This window comes from Ylistrum balloti, unplaced genomic scaffold, assembly GCF_031769215.1.
Source record: "Ylistrum balloti isolate Yb309-2 unplaced genomic scaffold, AGI_CSIRO_Ybal_v1 Utg369964, whole genome shotgun sequence".
Taxonomy (NCBI): domain Eukaryota; kingdom Metazoa; phylum Mollusca; class Bivalvia; order Pectinida; family Pectinidae; genus Ylistrum; species Ylistrum balloti.
In genome coordinates, this window is record NW_026782060.1 from 353,046 (window position 1) to 362,028 (window position 8,983).

The window sequence follows — 8,983 nt, forward strand, 5'->3', positions numbered from 1 at the left end:
TTTGGGAAAAACAAGTTTTTCTGCCTTTGTAGGCACATCCTATTCTATTGTTAGTACAGTTGTGTATACAGTTACATTCCTATCCTAGTAAAAATCACAAAAATATCCAACATGTTTCGCTCAAACCTCGTCTGTCTTTGGCGCGTATTTGATCTGAGGGCGAGGGAAATTTTGATTCACATTCAGCATATACGATTCTGAAGAGGAGAATGGACATCATTACGTCAGGTCGCATGGGTTAGATCCCCGAAAAAGTTTCGTGAATGAGACAGGCACCCATGGTCACCAGAAAATATCTGCAATGAACAGAACATACATACATGAACTAGATTGAACCAAAGGGTAACATGCTCAAACATTCGGCGCAAAGATGAACAAAAATGTTCTTTCATTGTTTCTTCAGTCAATTAACTGAAATTATGGGGTATTGTACTAGTATAAGATCTTAACAAATGAAGATCTTGCTATAATTTTGAATTCAGCTCAACTGAGCTTTATTTTTTTATTTAAATACTAATTGTGCTATTATAATTGTATAAAAGATAAAATACTACTTTTACCGCCTTAAACAATGTTAAAATTGTTTCTAGTATTGTTAAATGTAGCTACTTACCTAATTAACTGGCAATGGTATGTTCAGTTCTTCATGAAGGCAACAACGCACATCACCTTCAGACAGAGCCGGAGGAAATTTTCTCTAGCCTTAGAATTTTTGTGAGTACCCATTTTCGTACTTTGTTCGTTAAACATCTTGTCCCCTGCTTCTCTAAATACCAGTCCAACTTGTTTAGCATAGTCCCAATCTAAAGGCTCCATGTATCTGTTACCTGTGTTTTGGCTATATTGATTTCATGATGACAACAGTCTTATATGAAGCACATATGTGTATATATTTATAATTCACTAATCAGACTGTTGCCTTGTCCTGGTCGACAACCCTGTACTATATCGGTGTTGTGATAGATTATAGGATTATCTTCATTAAGGTAGGGGTATAAAGATTGATAATATAAATTAATTCCAATATGGAAATTTCTTATAAATATCTTTAAAGTTATGCTCTGGATTAACGAATTGAAGAAACAAACTTGAACAAATTATTTTACTATGGGAATCTACATGTAAATTTACATCAACGCACGTGCATTTTGGAAGTTTTAACAGATGCAGTAAAGCCAACAATTCATGACGTTACTCCGATTGTTGAGTCAGATTACGGTAGTGTACAACATAAAGCAAAGAAACAATTGCCTAGACCCGATGTGTCATAGGTGTCCATGCACTGTACGTCTGCATATACGATTGTATTCTATATATCTCATCGTATGTCATGTGCATACTGGTGATTTGTTGTTGATAATGGACAGGGACTTTGCTTTAGCAATCATGATAATAGAGATAAACTCTAAACCCGAGCAGGTAGAAATAACTATGCCTGTGTTTATTTCAATCCTTGAATAACATTTTTATTCATTCATTTTTTTTTTCACTTTGCATGTGATGACTTAATTAACAAGAATGAATTAATTTTTAAGTTGGTCGGAGGACAATAAAGATGGAGTTTACAACGTAATCTAAATGAATAACAAATTTATTTCTGAAGAGTGCAATTTATTCCACTAATACATGAATTTTTTAAACAGTATTTATCATTTGAGATATTACTTTCCTAGTGGTCCAATTAACAGCGTCGTTTTATGTTTCGGTGTGATTGCCAGTAGAATATCGTTTGTTTCAATACTCATTGAATTATTTATAATGATTTTTAATTATGATATTATTGATAAGTTTAATATGAATTTATCATTTCCATATCGGTAGTTGTAAGATACATTTCTGTTCGTTGGAACATAGTTTAATATTTCTAATATATACATAGCAATCCGATATTCTAAGTGTATGCATCATTTTCTGAGTGATTTCCCTTTGCATTACTCATGCTGAACAATACACGATGAGGTCAGCAGGCTTATATACAATTAAAGACGCATACAAAGAGTCAGATACTCGGAACAGTATAACTGGGCGAATAGGCGTGTCAAGAAATTGTGTCTTAAGATAGTTTTATAGATAACAAAAAAGTTTCATGTAAATTCCGTTTATTGATCCCATCCATATCTTGTAAAACAACAAGAAGATATAAATATAATGTGTGTGTATTCATATGTTTGGACAAGGCTTTATATTAGTTGTAAGCCTTGTGCCCAATCCTACCGCTATATAAATATAAATATGTTTAAATCATAATCCTATCTCAAATTCAGTAAAATCTGAGCAATAGAACTATTTACACGGATACCCATGAAAAAAAGTAAAATGAAAATAAAAACAGGTGTCCCTGAAGAGGAAGCGTTTTCTGCATTATCGAAGTTTTGTCTTGGTTTCCAACATTTTGTTCTATTTCAACATTTCTCATAATATAATGATAATAATAATAAAATTCATCAGTAACTACAGAACAACGACGGGAAAATGTGGTGGAAGGATTTCAGAATTCTTCATGGAATGCAGAACATGTCTGGGAAATTAAGATAATGTGGTAAAGGGATGTAAGAGTTATAATTGGTTTTATGTTAATTTCTTTTCAATTTCAGAAATTATAAACCTATACAGAATACAAATTTTTATTCTAATTTGAAATATCGGTACTGTTTATCAAGAATGCATTAGATACCTTGCTTCAAAATAATAGACGAGTTATTTGCGTCTCTTCAAGGGGACAGTGTCGATGTTAAAAAACAGCATGATCTATTGGAATACATTTTCGTGTTCTTGATAGTGTTGGCTTTCAATTTGTGTGTGTCCGTTATTTGTAAGCGCACGTACAGGTCTACACGGCAACCACTGTCTATTGAAATTGTTTCTTTGATACACATCAGAAATGATGGCCATCGATCATTCACAAACACAAAGTGATTGATTTCCAGCGTAACAATAATCCCATTCCTCCGGTATAGTGAAAAGATAACACTGGTTAGAAAGAAATTGATGCCAAACACTCTGCTTTCTTCTTTGGTGTCTGTCCTTTGTTTTTTTTGTGTTATTTTTTCTTCTGATTTTGGTGTCTTTTTCGATCTCGTTTGTGGTGTCTTGTGGTTCACGTCAACGATACTAAGCATTGAAATGCTAGACATAAAATGGCGACCGGTATTTTGACAACCATCTGAAAAGAAAAAAAATATTGTAACACATATATACTGATATGTCGTTTAAAGTCAAGCGCACATATATATAAATGATTAACTGACATTTGTAGCTTTCTGCTGGAGAATGAATCACATTTTAAAACGCATTTAGCCAAACGTATGTTAAACAAACTATATAGCTACCTTATTAACCTCCAGTGTATTCAAGCAGTTGGACTAGGACATGAACAAGTTTCATTCCTTGCTTGGCAAACAATAGAAGTTTGTGAGGATTTGGGGCATCCGGATGTACTTGTCTCTTAAGTGTATCAAAATACATCTTGTCTCCCGCCTGCTGGAGGAACCTTCCCATTTGATTAGATACGATAGGATCACAATGCATTATGTAGCCTTTTGCCATTGTATGTAATACACGTAGAGTGATACCCGATGTGTCTGCTTTCATCCATTGAGTGCGTTTTTATAAAACCTGATTGGAATTTTCCACAATAATGTCATATGATTGCTGTTGTCACCTTACTACCCGTATATATATCCTTATCACTAGCTCAAAATAGATCAGACTTTATTATGACGGGGTTATTATGACGACGTTTTGTAATGTTTATGTTAGAGAGTAAATAGTAGAGGCCAAGTGAACATGACTGTTGTATGGATAAAAAATCAGGGACATTTAAACCAGATTGTGCTGGTCATAGACGTGATTGACCTTACTTATATAAGGATAAAAGCGTACTCCAGGGTAATATCGTATTACAAAAGGGCTAGTAGTGGTAAAACATACACGAAACATTTCATATCGTTTAAAAAAATAATTTGAGATCTCGACATCAACTGCAGGAATAGACAAAGCACGGTAATGAGACAAGTTTGACATTTTTATTTAGGGGTTTAAAGCTTGGATACTGAATATTATTTTCATTACATCATTTATAATTTTAACGTGACAATTCTGCAAAGCAAAGAGAACGGTAAATACCCAAGGCTATAAATAAATTTTTTCCCCAGCGTTGATAAACAAAGTTAACTATAGTACTAAGCAATACTAGATAGGACAGCTAATTCAAAGGAAGGAAATTCGTACTAAAGTGTTATATCGTTATATGTGTTTTACATAGATATTAATGGTTAACCGTTCCTAATAATTCTATTATCACAGACTGACGTTAGCAAACACTGTAGAAGAGGTTATTGGGTCCTTGTTCTTTAGTTCACTATTAATGCGACATCGATATTCAAAGTAAGACTTGGTAAGGAGATTGTTGGTAGCCTTGATGAATTCCAGACATGACAGAGAATTGTACGAATATCATAAAAGTGAATTGCATCATTCAATAAAATTTAGAAAAGGAAGTTCATCGAAAGAAATGACAAAATCTAGACGGGACATTTCACTGCTCCTATAATACATGCAATTTTTGTAAGTTTCTTAAATCATAAATTATTTCAAAGGAACTTCAAGAACACAGTTTTGAAAAATTGTCTCGCCATTTTCTAAGACTTCTTTTCTTCTTTCACGGTATCGCGTCATTCATTGGATGTTATACGCACTGACGGGGCAGCCCGACAACTGCAAACCAGCTGATTCTAATTTGGCAGGAACGGTTGTCAGTTACAAGAAGTCAACAGAAGATAGTTCCACAATAACGTCATCTTTGTATCTTTGGATATTTGTTTTTCTATTCCTACGTTGTTACGTTCATGTTTTTTCATCACAGCGATGAATTAACTGGTGAGAACTGATACCAATCTTGAACTGAAGTATATAGATTTATGTTATGATAAAACATCGAATTTTGTTTTTAGAGCAGTATTGGAAAGACAATTTACTTAGAGTTCACCAGTTGAAATATATGTTTTAATATTATTGCTGTGTATCTGCATAACTAATAAGACTTTTACTTCAACAATACTGAATTGAGATTGGAAATAATGTCATGCAAAGCTATCGAATATTTCGCACGAGAAATCGAAATATGGTTCAACTGGTGAGAACTGATACATAATCTTGAATCTTGAGTATAGATTTATGATGTGATAAAACAATGAATTTTGTCAATGCATAGAAATTAGAAGTTTTAAGAGCCGTATTGGAGAGAAAATTCACTTAAAAGTGTGGATATTTTCGTACAGTCGATATGAACGAATCGTTACAATTTTACCTCACAAACTCGCAGAAACAGCGTATTAGTTAAACTCGAAATTGTACATAACCATTGTCTGTAAAATAACGGAAGGTATATTAACATTCGTAGAGAACGTGGGAATTGTAAAGTGGAAGACAAATTTCTATTTTCAAAAGTTCATTTCCCGTTTATCAAAGGTTATTAACTGAAAAAGACATTTATGTTTAAAGTTAACCATGGGTGTATATCAATGCGTTGTATACTGATAGGACAATGGTCTTAAGTTGAAATAAATCTGAAACTTGAATGATGAGGAGGAAACTATCCCAAACTAACTTCTATAACTACTGTGATTCAAGATGATGAGGAATAAAAAAATAAACCATTCAATTTTTGTACTGTTTACGTTCGAGACTTCACGATGGAGACCAAGTGAATATGACTGTACGTTTATAACATAGGGCTATACACTCAGTAAATTCTATAATTAAAGGGTTAGTGATGGGAAAACGTGAACATTTTGTTGATGAAATTTCGATAACCCCCGTCTGTATTTTTTAAATGTCTTTTTAAATACGCCATTCCGGCATCACGTGTAAGAACAGGAAATATGATACGCAGACAAGATTTAATTTGATAATGAAAGATGAGGCTTTAATGAAATTAAAGTTTAAAAGCAGCATTTAACAATTAATGCATGAAATATCTGTGGCATTGGAATAAGATATAGATGAATGCAATTACCCATGTTCACGTGTTAACTAAACCATACTTGGACACAGTGGAAGTATATCTATACAGGCAATAACAGAATAAGACTACATGACAGAAATATTACAGATACGGTTATTAGTAAAATAACATCCGTCGTACATATTTAAGGCAACCAAATCAATGCTAAGTTTTTAAAATAGAGGATTCGAGGTATAACATCTAACTAATCATGCATACTAACGAGCATTGAAAACATCTTTGTCCTGATATTGCACCAGGAAATGAACATTTATCAAAGGGAAATCAAAAGGTTGTACAAACGACAAGCTATATAATAGTACGTTTCAATACAAACGTTGGTATACAATCGAAAAGAATACACGAAACAGCTGATTCGTTTTTCTAGTCAGTAATGTTGAAAGCCTAATCAGTAATCTTTGAAAATCAGATGAGGAAGTGAACAAATCCCAGCGATCAATTAAGCTCATTATTTGCAGTACTGAATATATGTTCCAAAGAATACCATTTACCTATGTATATTCCGAACCATTCTACTATTCGTATGACTGTGACTGTGAGACTGAACAAAAGACATACAAAGGAATAGTACCTTTCCATTCATATTTAGAGTATAGATATAGATTAACTAAAACGAAATCAAGGACCTAGCAAGGAGTTTGTTAGTAGCTTTGATAAATTCAAAAGACGAAAATGTACGTACGCGTTAAAAGTATTTTTCTCTTATCTATAATTTTATCTTGTTCTAAGTGTATCTTTAGATAAGCACTCAGTGTTAGTCTACATCTGTGTTAGGTTTATTAGCAGTCGTTAAATATCTGATGACACATCGTCTATTTTAAATTTCTGGACTCGTTAGGCTTCTTGCTTTAAATTAAATGTATCTTGGAATATTTAAATCTGTAGATGATCTGTACAAACTGTCATTAAATGTTATCGATATCCTCTTCACGTGGAGTTTACGTAGTTCCTTAATAATGGTCGGAGATAAGGGCATATCGTACAATTTAACTGCAGTCGTCCTGCGGTGCACGACAATTCTGAGTGGAATGGGTCATCAAGTAATGCGCGTTTTTATTGCTATTCTATATTCCAGACAATCGTTATAGTACAAACGATAAACATATGTAGAAAAAACAATATAACAAAATAGTATGATCGATTTATCTATTTTAATCGTTATTTTCATCAAGAAATAATATAATATTCTGGACTATTGTATTGATTCAACAGTCACGATTTACATGACACGTTTTGTTTTATTACGCTGTATTGAACATACGAATGGCGACACTATCTGTTCTTCATTGATGTTTCTTTAAAGTTCATTTTCAATTTGAGTTGTGATGTTCAGTAGTACAGCTTTTATCAGCGAGTTAATATACAGTAGTCACTGACTGTTCAACATGATACACAGTATACCAGAGGCAGTGTCACTTTGATATTCGTAGTCGTCTTCAATGATTAAACAAGCATCTTCCAGACATGTGAATAGACCTTTTCCCGTCCTATACACAAATATGTCCACAGACGGAACTTGGTCTTTCTGATAAGGTGGAAAGGTTGGCGCTTTTGCGACTCTTGACCTTGATATCAAATGACTAAAGTGTCGATAAGGAAGTATCGGTAAGTCACCTTTTGACTGCTTCCTTTAACATCTTATGACTCGCGTCGTCATGTCGATGACATGATTCATTGGGATGCTTTAGTAGTTGAGAGACAGATCACTTTGCAGTAGTTTGGTAGGACCAATGGCAATCTGAAAGAATCAAAGATGTCATAAATACCAGTAGTAAAATGAAAATGATAGCGATACGTTTCTATTCCACGTAGAAAAATATAAAGGATGATATTAACAACAAAGTGTTGAAATAAGGTATATATGAAACAAATATTAATTTCTTCGGTAAATATTTTACCCTAGCTTTATTTAATCTAATTTTTAATTATTATTATGTTGACATGTTCATATATAGACATACCTTTAACCTCCTGTGTATTTCAAAAGTTGTGTTAGTATATGTACAGCTTTCATCCCATGCCTGGTAAATACGAGTGGATTAAGGTTATTTGGATCATATCGATGCCGTCTTTTCAGTGTGTCGAGGTACAGTTCATCCCCTGTCTGCCTGAGGAACATTCCCACCTGTTTAGTTGTGATAGGATCGCAGTATGTCATGTAGCCTTTAGCCATTGCACGTAATACTCGTATACACTATTACACGAGGTGATCGTTCACATGCTCTGTAGTGTTTATGAGCTTTACTCCTCAGCCCGTTGTATATAAACAAACTGATTGGGATTTTCATAACAAAGCCATGTGACTTAATATATCAGACATAACCTAGATACTATTTATAGCTCACTGCTTGTTCACGCCATACTACTCATTATTCATTTATAAAGTACAGTAAGGGTTTGTTGTGACGGTATTATCAGATCGACTACTTTCTGTGTTTACAATGGAGATTCGATAACAGAGATACTAAACCTGTAGTAGTAGTGTATACGTTCTGCAGGTGTATTATGGATTTTAATCAGAGTTAAGTCAAAACTATTGACTTTTGGCTTTGCAATCAAAAGATAGGCCAATTGATCCTTGCATTTGGTTATTAGCATATTTAGATAAATCAGTGTGTAGTGATATTAAATGCAAATGAACGGCTGGTGAGATAATCCCGAATTGTATGTTTTTGTTTGTTTTTCTCTTTTTTTTTTCATTCTTTCTTCGCTTTTCTCTTTCTCATGTTTTCATTTTACATAACCATATCCTTGACGTCACCCTTCGTCATATCAATTAAGACGACAGTAAAATACCTTAAATGAGGTAAGGTTCGTGCTTTTATTTTTTTAAACTTACGACGCATTATAATAAAAACGAAATAAAGACGACCATTGGCAAGGTGCCAGATACCGATAAGCACGGTATTACGAATATACTACATTTTAAATATTCGAGGCGAGATAAATAAAGTTAAA